Genomic DNA, 14,607 nt, shown 5'->3' on the forward strand with positions numbered 1-14,607 from the left:
ATCTTGTGGGCAAAAAGATTGGGTAAACCATTAATGAATTTTTCTTTCCAAAATGGTTTATTGCTATCATCTCTGAGCATAACTCTGGATAAGAATCCATCTTTATACCACCTAAAATCACTCATAGTTGGACAGGTGAGATTAGTGAGTTGGTCAAGTATTCACGCAGTAATATTACTTGGAGTACCTACGAAGTGTTCGACTATAGTATAAACCAATGTGTTGACTCCATCAGGGATTCCTCGACCTATGGTTTCATTAAAAATAGGGAGTCCATTATTATCTTTCTAGACAGCATTTTTTATGGTTGTACGTGAGTCTTCAGTGAGATGTTTTTCCCACCAAGATTTTAGCATTCTTGAGAATCCTGAGGTAAGTAAATCAACTATATATGGTTGACTAAGGTTATGGGAAGTAACATAATTGTTAGCCACCATAGATATATGATTTAATTTATTCAGAATTTCTTGTTCAGATAAACCATCGATATTCCATTCATAGAGTTTATCAGAGGAAACTGAAAATTGGTTTTGAATATTTCTTTCTTCATATTGTAAATCTGGAGGTGTTGGCCTAGGGTAGCAATTTTTTGTAAGGCTAGTAGGGTTAACTCGTCTATTAGTAAGACGATTGAGTTCTAAATTGGAGAAAGTATGTTCAATCATCTAGATATCAGAGGGGTAATTGGAATTAGTAGAGGAACTGTCAGAATCATCATTATTGGTGATGACAGTAAGAGTTTTTCATCTTTTACCTTGGTTTTTCCTTTCTCAAGAGTGTGAAGAATAGTTTCAATCTGTAGAACAAGAGAAGCGTCTGGCAAGGCTGCGGGAAGCCCTTTTCTGTGAGTTGGTATAGAAATAAGGGGTTTTTCCATTGGTAGAGAAGAAGGTTTTACTGTTGGAATTGTAGGTGGTGACAAGGAAAGTTCAATTTTGTTAAGTTGTGTTCCAATGGTGTGTAAGTATTGATTTGTGAAATTGTTTTGTTCGATTATTTTCCTGGTATCTGGATCAGTAGAGGTGCTAACTTTGAGGGGAGAAGCAGTAACTTCGGTTCCTATGTGATCCAGAATTACAGATTCTAACGGAGGATGGGAAGAGGAGACTGTTGTCGTATCAGATTTTTTCCAATTAATTTTTGTTAAGACATTGACTTTGTTATGGTAGTTCTCAAGATAATCAAAGAAATTAATTTCTAACTTGTGCTGCGTCATAAAGTGCTGCCATTGGCGGAGAATTTTATTTTGTTCTTTTTCAGTATGGATTTTCCTAAAAGTTTTCCGTTTTTTCTTATTACTTAGGGAGGAGTATTCATCATGTAATTTAGAGAGATCATATAAAAAAGGTTTACTAATGGTATTTAATTATGGATTAATGGTGTTGAGATTTCCAATAAAATCAGAAGGTATGGGAGAATTTAGTGTAGATTTAGATTTGGTAGTGTGTGTAAAACAAGGATGATTAATTTGTTCTTCTACTTTAAGACCTTTTAACTTGATGTCTCTTGGAGTAAGATTGGAGTTTTTTGTATTTAGAGGAGGAACTTCACTTTCACGATCTAATAAACCAACATCTGATCTATCGAAGGAGGTAAAAGGACGAGAACGAGTCAGAAGACGTTGTTCATCAAAGCTTATTCTGACTGTTCCATCAAGAAATTCCTGGACTCTATCAAGATTACTTATATCATTATTTATCTTGTGTGGATGGTTTTTATTCTGGAGAATCCATTTGTTTGGCAACGAAATGTCTTTCCAAGAAATCGTTTTCTTTATTTGGATATTAGCATCAGGGGTGCTACTTTCAATTAACAGAGTATTGCCTTTTATATCTTTTTTTGCTTTGACATTAAGATTAGTTTTATTGTTTTATAATAGATTCTGTAGATCAATCCTAAGGGTTGAGATCCAGGGAGCACAGGGTAACCTGATGTTTTAATGTTAAGGGTTAAAGCTTTTAATAGGTGAGGATCACTTAGGCTAAGAGTTAGGTCTGGGTAACAATCGAAATGGACTGGGCCATTACAAAGACTCGTTTCCATTACTCATAAGAGACTAAGATCATAATCTATGAACCGTGCGTCTCCAAGGGCTAGTAGGACGGAAGCATTAATTCCTCTATTGGTGAATGGTTTTACTCTAACTTGAACTAGACCTAGGTGGATAAAATTGTATCCCCTTTCCCTATGTCTTTTGATTGCATTAGCAGTGAGCAACTGGCATTTTTCAAGTTCTTTTGACATATAATAAATTTGTTCTACTGTTTTAACTGTGTAGTCACTAACAAAGGTTAACTTGAGAAAACTAGTTTCATAAATTTCTCGAGTTGGAATTCTTGGAATATTCCAATCTCGAAAATCTAAGTTACTGTCTTCAATGTGATATTCCTCTTCATTTATTATGTTGGGAATTGGAGGAGTTAAGCTGGAATTAGTTCTGGATCTAAAACTCATTGAAGAGGTAGATCTAAATAGCCTATTCATGATTACTAGTTACTGACTAATCTTGTGTGGTTTTTCGGTATATATATATATAGATATATACTTTTGATTGATCAATAACTTTGATAATGGTACTGTAATGTCATGTTGTGAATCTGTAACTTCCATTATGATTCCCAAATTAGGATTATGTTTGTAGTATAATGCGTAAGTGTGTGTGTGTGTGTATATATATATATATATATATGAGTGAAGATTAGGTTGTGCAACTGTCAATTGATGTTGTGAACCATAAACAATGGTGTAATGAAATCATTACTTAAAAAATTCCATACATCTATTTAGAATTTTCTATTAGCAAGGATGGGTGCTTTCTTATAGAGAATCGGGATCCTCGTGGGATTCAATTAGGCCTAGAAAGATTACATAGAGTAGGACATCCAACCTTAAATGTTTGATATGTTAGGCAATGCTTAAGTGAAAAGTATTCTATGTCAATTTGATAGTTTGAGAAAAGGGAGGGGGGGGGGGGGGGGGAGTTAGGAGAGAAAAATCAGTCGTATGATTTCGGGGAAAAAAAATATAGGTAATGAGCTAAAGAGGATTGATTCTTTAGTTGGTCTTCATCATTTATTTTTGCAGGGCTGCTCATCTACAGGAGTTCACTCTTGGTATATCATGGATTAGACTACACTATGTTAGGATGTTTCAATGTTCACTCTTGGGTCATTATTGTTGTGCCTAGTCCTACATGCTGAAGTGATTCATGAATGATAGACACTTGATGCTATCTATTTCTTTGTGGTCTTTGGCAAACTACAAACTCATGACGGAGCTAAAGTGTTGTCCTGCTGTTTGAAATGTTAACTTGTTGTTTGAAGTGACGAGAATGGAAAACTACTCACTCAAGAACTGATGAATCTTGCTTGGCTTCTACTAGATTTTTGGTGGAATTTTACTATGTTTGTAATGATATATCGTGTGACTATTTTGGCTGCATTGTTGTATATGGTGATTACCTTTGCTGTGGATCTTGAGACAATTTTGTTGTTACTAGTCCTGGCTATATTGTCCATATGTGGACCTCTTGTACATCTTTATTTTATTTATCAAAGCTTACCCATTTACCTAAAAAAAAAAAGAAACTGATGTGGTTACTTTTGCACCAAGAAAACAAAAATGTTGCCAAAGTACCATTCATGATGCGTATCTTGAAATTTGTTTCATGATGTGTATCATTACTAAAATATTAATTTATGCTACATATCTTAATTACTACCATAGCATCGTCATAAGCTGAAGTTTTTCGTAGGATTTCTTTAAATTTCTAACTGCCCAAGCGGGACCAATCACGTAGTTAAAAGTTTTCTAAATTGAATCTTTCAAAAACACACTGACCAAGCAAGATCGGTCGTGTACCACGCGACTGGTCGCACTCTTGTAAAACAAAAAGGAAAGATTGAATTCTTGTCTAGTTTGGTTTCTTTTATTAGCTAGATTTTAGCAATAAATACCATGTACAAGATTGTCTTGTTTTCAAGTACAATTAGGTCTTCTAAAATCTATATAAACTCTCTTTCTCTCATGATAAAGTGAAAAATATTTTAGCTATTGAGAGCTTTTTGAGAGTTTATTATTATTATTTTTTTAGTTTTTATACAGAAAATGACATTGATTGTTCTATTTATTTTTATACACTTGAGAGCACATACTACATACACACGAGTGATTTAGGATGTTGTTTTCTACCTGATCGGATGCTGAATCATTGAAGATCCATTGATACAGTTTAGAGAAAAAAATAAAAGTTCGTTTTATCTTTAACAAATTCAAATTTGAAGAAAAGGGGAGGAGCGATAACACTTTGAAAGCATTCATGGAATGTGGTTTGATTTACTAGTAATCCTTCTACAGAGATCAAGAGTAAACCCAAAGTTGAGAGCTGTTAGATGGGGGAGTTGCAAAGTCAGGGATTATCATTAATTGGTTTTTGTTAGAAGGATAGGGTGTGAGACTGAGTAAATTTGAGCTGTACTTTGCTTCAAACATAGTGGATCATTTCGCTCGAGGTTGCGAAAGTCTCCATGGTTTTCATCCTGGTTGGTTGGATTTCTTCCAACTAAGGTTTCCACGCATAAAATCTTGGTGTTACCAACAGGCCAGTGGCCTAGCGGTACCAAACCCCTACTTCTCAAAGAGAGGTCAGGGGTTCGAGCCTCCGTGGAGGTATGTGTGTGTGAGTACCCAACTAGGAAAAAAAAAAAACCCGGTGTTACTTGCACTTTATTTTTGCTTTGTGTTTTTTATTTTAGTTTTATTTCAATAAAATTAAAATAAGTAAAAATTGGATAAATGAGCAAGTAAAACCTATCACCCCCTTCTAGGTTATTTTCAACACAAACTTCCACATCCATTCCGCATAATGTAACTCACAATTTGTATTAGAGCCATCCTCTACATATTGAGTTGATCATTTTGGAAGTTTCTTTTGAAAAATAAATTATTTTTCTTTTCAAAAATTTATCATGGAAAATCCTATGAAAATGAGTGAATTTGTTCCTGTAATTCATGATTTTAGTTCTGATGAGGAATTTCTCTCTTATTTAAAAAAATATGGAAGGCTCCTTAAGAATAAAAAGAATAAAATTTGTAGTAAATGAGATTCTTTTAAATTCAAAGATATGAAAAATAAGAAAGATGCTTCTATTGCTTTTGTTGCTCATGTTGATGATGATATTGATAATGATTATTTTTTTGTGTATAAGATTCTAACAAATTTGGGACATTGAACAACATTGGTTCTTATGATTCAGATAATTAGAAAATTGATGGACAAGTGATACCAATTCACCGAAGATTTTTGAGGCACTATTGTGATACCCCTCGATTCTAGAGCCACAGGTGATCAAGTCCGAGCACAGATATGAGTGATACCAAACAATTAAACATGTAAATGAACACAGAATACAAAAAGAATTTAAAAATAAATAATTAAATAAGCTGAAAATAATTCTAAATAATAATCCTCAATAATGCTAATTAAATAATCCTCCAACATAATCATAAAATCCTCCAATAATAGAACAACCCGGGAATCCATCGAGTGGACCCCTAATAAAAAACCCAACTGAAGAATAACTGAACTAAAGAAGAAATCCAAAACAAAACATAAATAGCTGGCCTACGTAGTCGGAGGAATGAGTGACTATCTCTACTCAGCACGAACAAGCTCTAAGACTGGAACCGTCCGATACCTAAAAAATAATAATGGGTCAGGCCTATGAACAAGTTCTATTATAACTATAATCCAAACAGAGACCTGATACGCAGATACATCTTAGATAACTCAACAATATCTATCTAATCTATGCATATATATATCCACACTAAAGGACTCTCACTGGACTACAAAGGGGGTCTCAACCTGAATAGAAGGCAACATGCAAAATGCACCTGAAGTAGGCATGAGTACCTAGACCTAACAGGGTATACCTCTACCATTATAGTCAGCTATGCATCCCAATGCATATACGCTCCCTAATTATTGTTCCTGAGACTTAAGCTCATATCGTGGTGCCATAAATATATATTTATAATCCATCCATAACCAAAGTAGTGCCGCTCAACTGTTCGTTGCCTTGACAAGATATATAAGTAGGATGCAACAATATTGTTAATCCATTCCCTTATTACAAAGCAGGTAGGTTTTAGTTTTTGAACTAATCCATCCCTAGTATGCCACCGTCCTATACCGGTGCATACAATCCACATAAATAAATAGTTCATCAATTAAAATCCAGAATAAACATAATCAAACTCTGATATGTATATAACCAAATTATGCATCCAAAACAAGATTTAAAAATCATGTCACAGTCCGTTAAATTGCTAAAATTAAATGAAGCAATTAAATCATCTCCATCCGTTAACAGCATGCAAACTTGTTTAAACTTTCATACTATTCAAGACAAAAGCATAATAACACAGTCTAACAAATCCTGGGATTTTAACATGTTCATTTAACTTATTTAAAACCCCCCATAATAAATCCAGAATCAACTTTAAGCCCTGAAGTTCTAAAAACCATAAAAAATAGCCCTCCTGTAGAAGTCTCAGCCTGAGAGCAAGCCCCTAAAACAATGGAGCAGGCTCTACCTTGGTTGGAGTCGGCTCCCCACAAGTGGGAGCCGGCTCTGTCCATGAAGGAGCCTACTACCTCCATTAAAGAGCCAGCACTTTCTTCCCGAGAGCCGTATACTGATCTCGTTCATCCTCTTCACCTCCGGCGATGTAAAAATCTCTCTGTACTCCTTTGTTACAGTTCTTAGGATCTAATCCATAACCCACCAAACCCAGCAACTCGTATAAACATAATGGGCATCTTTAATTATAATTAAAACACAAATAATGAAACAGTTTATACGATAATCAACTTCAGTTAAAAACACAAAAATACAGTTTAAACACTAAATTAACATCCAAACAAGTTCAATTAATGTCCGATTAAATCCTAGAGACTATCTAAGCATGCACAGAACACAAGTCAAAGGGAAAGAGCAAGAAATAGAACTTGCCTTTAGGTCTCAGTTTGAAACCTTGCACCGTCGTCTTCCTAAACTTTTCCGGCAATTCCTACTCTTCTCAACTCCTCTGTTGCCCTTGGTTCCATCCACGAACAACACTCCTTCCTTCTCTCCTTGATTCAGCCTTAGTCTTAGCCAAACCTTAGTCTTCCCTCTCTGTTTTCTCTCAGTCCTCTCTGTATCTCTCCGCACTATGTTTCATGAATAGGGTTCTAAAACCCTTGGCCGACTTATACAAGTATATTTATAGGCCAATTAACTTTACCCTAATTCTAATCTTATGAGGAGACGAAAAAGAAAATAGAAATAAAATATATAATAAAGTCGGCAATTTCATATGTATAAAACCCTAACTAAATAAATAAATAAAAACATTTAACTCAAAGCCTAATTTAAACAAATAAAACAATTTTAAACCTATAATTCAATTAAACAAATAAAGAAGCAATTTACACAATTAATACACTACCATATAAGCATATCATTCCAATTAAAACAGATAACTCGAAAACAAATAAAGAATTTAAAATTGCAATTAAAACAAATAACTCAAAAATAAATAAAGAATTTAAAATTGCAATAAACCCTAAAAGAAAAATACCGAAACTATCCTTTTAAAATTAGGGGTATTACATTCTTCCTCCCTAACAAAAGGAATTCCATCCTCAGAATTCACTCTTACATTCTTCCATTATTTTAGGAAACTGCGAGCAAATGACATCCTCCCTTTCCCAAGTAGACTTAGCCTTATTGTGGTGACTCTACTGAACACGCACTAAAAGTATAACCTTATTGCGAAGAATCTGATTCCGATGGTCGACAATACGACACGGTGGCTCTAAATATGTTACATCTGGCTACAACTCAATCTCCCTAACATTGATATGCTGATACCGATCTATTGCCCAAGTATAGACTCTAGGGGGGGGGGGGGGAGGGTGAATAGAGTCTAACCAAACTAAGGTCAATTTTTGGTTTTAATTAACTAACTAGAACAAAGCTTAACTTCCTTGATAAATATTGAAGAAAGTAAACTGAATTTTAAACTTCAAAAGACAATATTTATCAAACAAAATATGAAGCAATAAATGTAAGAGATAGAGATAGAGATTGCAAACATATTCTCAGTGATTTTAGTGAGGTTCGGAAACTCCTACTCCTCGATCAAGACCCCTCTTGAGACTTCCCAAATCACTATGGCTTCTCCTTATGGGTAGAGAGCAAACCTTTTACAAGAAGCTCTTCCTTGTTTCTAAGTGCTAAGAGAAACACCTTCTCTTAGACTTTCTTGGGCCACACCAGCCCTTATAAGATTTAAACAAGATTGATGAAGTACAAGATGATCTCTCTTAGATCTAAAGTACAAGATGATCTCTCTTAGATCTAAAGTACAAGATTCAGCTCACTCTAGAGTATGTATGAATAAATTGAAGCTCAATACTCTTTTATGATATGAAGTGTGTATATGATGATGAAAGGCTTCATGATTGCAAGAATATTGGTGTGTCGTCAATTCAAACCCAAAGTTTATGCTTATGTGGCCAAGTTTTACATTTAGAAATTGTCACTACTATCTTTCACTAAAAATATAGCTATGGTGAGTAGGGATCGTCCCAAGGGATTGAGTGTCGTACTAGGTTGAGGGATCAAAATTAGGATTAGTAAGTCGAGTGATCAAAATAGTGGTTGGTTGGTTGAATTAAACTAGATGCAAATTAAACTAAAGTAAGCTATAATGCAATAGAGAGAATAAAAGAAAGAGAGAGAGATCTTGGGGTTTAGAGATCACCACTAAGCATAGCTTTTCTACAACTTTAATGAATGATTAATGAGGGGAACAACATGTATTGCAATAAAATGTGTGTGTGTGGTTATTCCAACAAGTATAGATGACAAATTAAGCATATATTGTCTAAACAACATGGTGGATAGCGCAACATATCAAATTAAGCCATTAATCCTTTCTTTAAGCTCACAATCTAAGCACATCACAAGGTTAGAGATACATGCTACTTGCTTTCATAAGTATGGAACATCAACAACAAGCATAGATTGTCCTCCCATTTAGCAACTACACTACAACTAAGCTAATGGCATGAAATTAAACTAATTAAACTAAGGGAGAGGCACAATCCATCAAGCAATGAGTATGAACCATCAAATAAACCACAAGAACATGACATTAAGCACTATGTCTTGACAATCTCTAGATCTATAGCATCAACACACATAGACATGCATCAATAACACAAGAAATAGAGACAAACACATGAACATCAATTCTAACATACATAGACATATGGATAGAATGAAATGATCAATTGGAAGCATTAAACCACATAAATAATTGAATAAACAAGATCTATATATCTAAAAGTGTCAAGACATGAATCACAATACAAATCCCCTAAAAAATACATAAATCAAGAAGTAGAAAGCATGCTTAGGGCTAACTCTAGCCCCAAGAGGATGTCTAGCCACTCATGGATGATGTCTTCCAACCCTCAAGGGCAAGCTCCATGGAAGAAATCTGCTCCTTGGTTGATGAAGAGTCTCCAATGGTGTCTCTAGCCTCAACCTCTTCTTTGCTTCCTCCCTAAGAGTTCTCTAAGGTATGATATGATATAATGTGATACAATATGTTATGATACAAAAAGTAATCCTTATCCTTATATAAGTAGGTTAAATGACACCCAAAATGAGCTGGGGTCGTATAGCAAATATTCCCTAATGATTGGATAAAGGACACCTTTTTGTGAGCTGGAAATTTAACTTTTTCACACTGGAGGAAGTTCGATCGATCGAACCTTGGACTTGGATCGATCGAACATGGTTGAGATCTATCGAACTGGAGCTGGATCGATCCTTAATGGCGGCGCCTTTTTGGATAAAAACAAATCTGAGATATTTTGAAGATATTTTTGGGAAAAGGACAAAAGCGGTTGGTAGAGTGGTATAACTGGATAAGATCAATCATTTGGATAGGGACAAGAATGTTCGATCGATCAGAGGAGGAAGTTGGATCGATCGAACTTTTGAGATCTTTGAACAGGGACAAACATAGTTCAGATCCATCTTGAAGTGCTGAGATCGATGAAAGTTAGATCGATTGAACTTTTCTTGAGATCGATCAAAGTTGCTGAAATTCCACCGTTTGCTTCCTTTTGCTCCACTTTGCTCATTTCTTTGATTTATCCCAGAATTGCTTCAATTATGTTTTTATTTGGCTGAGTTAGCTTATTTTGGGGATAAATACCTGAAAATGGAAATAATTCAAAATCAATACAAAACGGTAAAATAAAGTAGATAAAGGTTCTACAATACCTAAGCTTAAGGGGTTTAAATATACACTTTTTAGCGCTCATCACACCCCCAAACTTAAATATTGCTAGTCCCTAGCAATGAACTAGAAAGTAAATGAATGAAATGAACAAGTATACAACTATGAACTAGAAAGCAATAAATAGATAACGCCACTTTTGTAGGGAACACGATTGCACTTAGCATATGCAACAAGCCTTTTAAACCCCTAGGTTACCCCTAGTGGACGAGTGAAGTCTCGCGAGGGTTTCCAAAAATGATACCCATAAACATTAAGCTCATTTTTTAAAAGAGGCACCAATATTACAAACAAGCATTGGGAGAAAACTAAAGTATGCAATTTTTCAATCATTTCTAAGCAATCTCCCAAAATCTTAATAGCAAGCAAACAAGTATGGTCCTCCACACATTAAGAAAATGATCATGAAAATCAAAACAACTTTAGAAACCTTTTTGAGTGGACCGGCATCAAATATGTTGTTTTCTTAGCCAACTAAAAAATTAATCACATCCTTACCCTCAAACTAGCACACAAATCTAGTACCGATCATCAAGACGAAAAGTGGACCTTTTATCAAAGCTTTATTGTTCTAGGTGCGCTTATTCTTTTCACTCGAATTTTTATTTTTTTTTGTAGGATTAAAGATGGAAGCATGGTGCAATGTGTTGATCTATTAAGTATTCTAGCGATTCATGAGGTCGAGCGTTAGGTCAATGACTCCCAAACCAGACGGCTTTAGGGCACTAGGTGTTCAAACACCCCTACGGACTTACAAGCTCAAATCAACTAGGCTACAAATCAAGACAACCTTCATCTAATTATTTTCCACTTCTCACCTTTTGGGAGAAGTCCTCACTTTTTTTATTACTTTTGTAACTTTTTTTTTTTTTTTTTTTAATTCAATTATTAACCTAGAGTTTGGGCTCTCCACCTTTCGGCGCGAGAAATTCAGTGCTTGATGAGGCTAGAATCCCGGCTACTTAATGAAAAGGGGTTGTTATCCACCTTTATTAAGAATGAAAGCTTTCAATGCACTACTAGCCCAATTGGGATATAACCAATTCAATAATCAACAAAGCATGTAACCCACAAATGAATGCTAGTGTGCGCTTGTGCTAGTGTAGAATACTAGAGTGAATCTCAAAATAATCATAAAATCAAGATGATGTGGACCACAAATGCAAGCAAGATATCAATTTTTCAAAAAATTTACTCCTAAATGGCATCCACAAGGCATACAAGGAGTATTAAACTCTCAAGTCATGCAAATTTTAAATTTTAAGCAATATAGTCCTCAAAAGATCAAAATCATAGCTAATCATAGACTAATCATAGAAAATCTCTCAAATACACAAGTCATGCTCAAAATTTTAAATTTAAAAACAAACACTGCAAAGCACCATTACCCCCAAACTTAAATGGCACAGTGTCCTCAATGTGCAAAGAGAACAAAAGGAAAGAGTATACCAGTGCAATTAAGTCAAAGAATGGCTGGGACTGAAGTATCCAAAGTGGGTGGCATAGCCCCCCCCCAAACTTGGGATTAACTGTGGTCCTGAAATTTGGCACTTGGATAAACTCATCAGATAACGAAAGGGGTAATAACAGTGCACAGTGGTCATGAAAGTGTAAATGGGATAGCAATTGAAAATTAGAGAGAGGTAAAAGGATGGTCCTGATAATTTTGGGCAATACTCTCTCTCACTGAAGTCACTGGGATGCACCTGATGGAGTCAAACAGATAACAATAAGAATATGAAAATATGACATCCACATATAAAACATATAGAAATAAAAATAAAGTATAGTATATCTAATATTAGAGCCGACAGACACGGTTGCAAAAATAGTATAACAGTATCAAAAATATAATGAGATCACAGATATATAAAATCACAGGAGGAAAGGGATAGAGAGATCAAAAAGAAGAAGTAAGACGGGTAGGACGCGCTCCGCGGATGTCTCTGGATAGATCCCTGAATGCGGTCATGACATCCGTACGTACGGTAGCAATATCAGCTCTAATGAAGACAGCATCCTCTCGGAGAAAGATCGTGTCAGCGCGAATAGATACAACAGCATCCTCTAAAGGCTGGAGTCGCTCTCCAAAGTCGGGTGTCTGTGCTGGAGCCTTAGGTGTGGCTGGATCGGAAGAATGATGATCCTGAGCCTGCTCCTCAGCATGAATGGGTGACCCAACTGAAGAGTGCTGCTCTGCGTCCTCGGCATGAATGGGTGACCCAACTGGAGAGTGCTGCTCTGCGTCCTTGGCAGGCTACTCTAAATCAATGTCCATGTGTACGGCAGCCGGATCGACTACTGCATCGTCCGCTACCGGGTCTGCTGCTGCGTCCTCAGCCTCTAGCTCCTCTGCCACCTCTGCTGCATCCTCTTGTAGTCTCTTGATAATAGCATTATAGCTCTTATCCCAGTCCTCCTTCAGGAAGTGACAGGATCCTTTCTCAGGGTGCTCCCGAGGATGGAAATGATAACGCTGGTCTAGCAAGATCTGGGTGATGAGGTCGCCAAATGGGAGAGACATAGCCCTTTTAGGCCTCTCCTTGCTGATGTGCTCATCATAGAGCTTCCTCATCACGCTCTAGATGAGCCCAGGGATAGACAGCCAATGCCCAGTATAGAAAGCGTACAGAGCTGTCAAGTAGTCGTCTCTACGCTGAATCTTATAGCCGGCCATAAAGACGTTGCGGAACAAGACTGAGTCAAAGAACCATAGGTCATCTGGCAAATAGGTGGGGGTGGTGAAGGTCTCACCATCGGCATAATGACCTGTGATAAGAAAGGCCATATCTGCATATGAAGGCCTGTATAGCCTAGGATATGTCTCCTGTAGCTCTGGAGGGCAGTCATGTGGATAATGGTATGATCTGGATAATATGTCCACAGTAGGTGCAACATGGGCACCTTGGTTGCCTTGAATGATGGGAGGTGGTGGAGCATAGATTGGCCTTGGCATTCCCAATGGAACTTAGCCTTGTTGTTGTGGTGGATGAACATATGGCCTTGGCATACCTAATGAAACTTGCATGTTATCATGATACACATTGGGGTGGAGGATACCTTGTTGGTCTATGTGACCGAGGTCCTCCACATGGTCCTTATTGTGTCCTTCCATTGATGCAATGGATTGACTAGAACTTCCTCTTCCCCTAGGGTTTCGAACAATGGATTCAAGATGAAAATTTAAAGGGACAAGAGTGGGTCTCAATGATTTATGACCATGCATGCACAATGTAACATAACAAGTAATAACAATAAACACTTCACCTTCACAACAAATCAATAATCAACAAACTTCCTTCACATACAATGTTCTCATACTCCCATGCTTTAACAAAATATGCAAGAAAAGTAAATTGCCTCTACGTGGGCTCACGATTTATCTAAGAATTGAAATATAAGCCTCCAGGCGGGCCGACGATTTAACTAAGGGATGAGTAAAGAAAAGCTCACAAAGGTCCTTTAGCACTTCAACTTCAAATTTATAGCTTAGCTTAGCAATTTTTAGATTTTTAGCATTTTTCCTTGCTTGCTTAGCTCCTTTGGTTGAATGCTCATTTGCTTGCTTCCTAGCTCAATGCTCCTAGTCAAACAAGAACAAACACAATAAGTAACAAAAATTGAAAACAAAGTAAAGACACGATCAAAAGAGTACTAATTCCTAATTGATTCCACAAATATGACGTTGCCAATCAATCAATCCCCAGCAACGGCGCCAAAAACTTGGTGTGTCGTCAATTCAAATAAAGACTGATCCGTACACCTTGCCCTAAAAATGGAAAAATCGGGAGAAGTTCCGGAGTTCGGAAATCGTCACGATTTTTGAGCTTCTGCTTTCTACATGTCCAATGCCAAGCATTCCCCGAGAATTTGTTCAGTTTAACTAAGAATATGCATGCTTACGGAATTGATTCATCGAGCATTCCGGCAATTCCATTTAGTTACTCATGGATGTAGCACGTGATTTTCTCCCATTCAATCTAATTCTATGAGGGTACTAAGTTCTCCAACATGTCTCCATCTATGTTTGAGGTCAGGGTGATCAAATTCGGGTTTGGCCAGTTCATTTATGTTGCACAAAGCAGCACCTCAAGAGCCCCCGCGGGCGCCCGCAGAATTTGCCAGTAGGCTTCAGTCAACCGCGGGGCCCCGCCGAGATACCGCAGGCCCCCACGAAATCACCCAGTGCTCCGTGTTCTCCCCCGGGCCCACGCCGCGCAACCGCGGGTGCCCGCGGCCCCT

This window comes from Cornus florida, unplaced genomic scaffold (assembly GCF_030987335.1).
Source record: "Cornus florida cultivar Cherokee Brave unplaced genomic scaffold, ASM3098733v1 CherokeeBrave_3.0.0_Hap2_Chr05, whole genome shotgun sequence".
NCBI lineage: Eukaryota > Viridiplantae > Streptophyta > Magnoliopsida > Cornales > Cornaceae > Cornus > Cornus florida.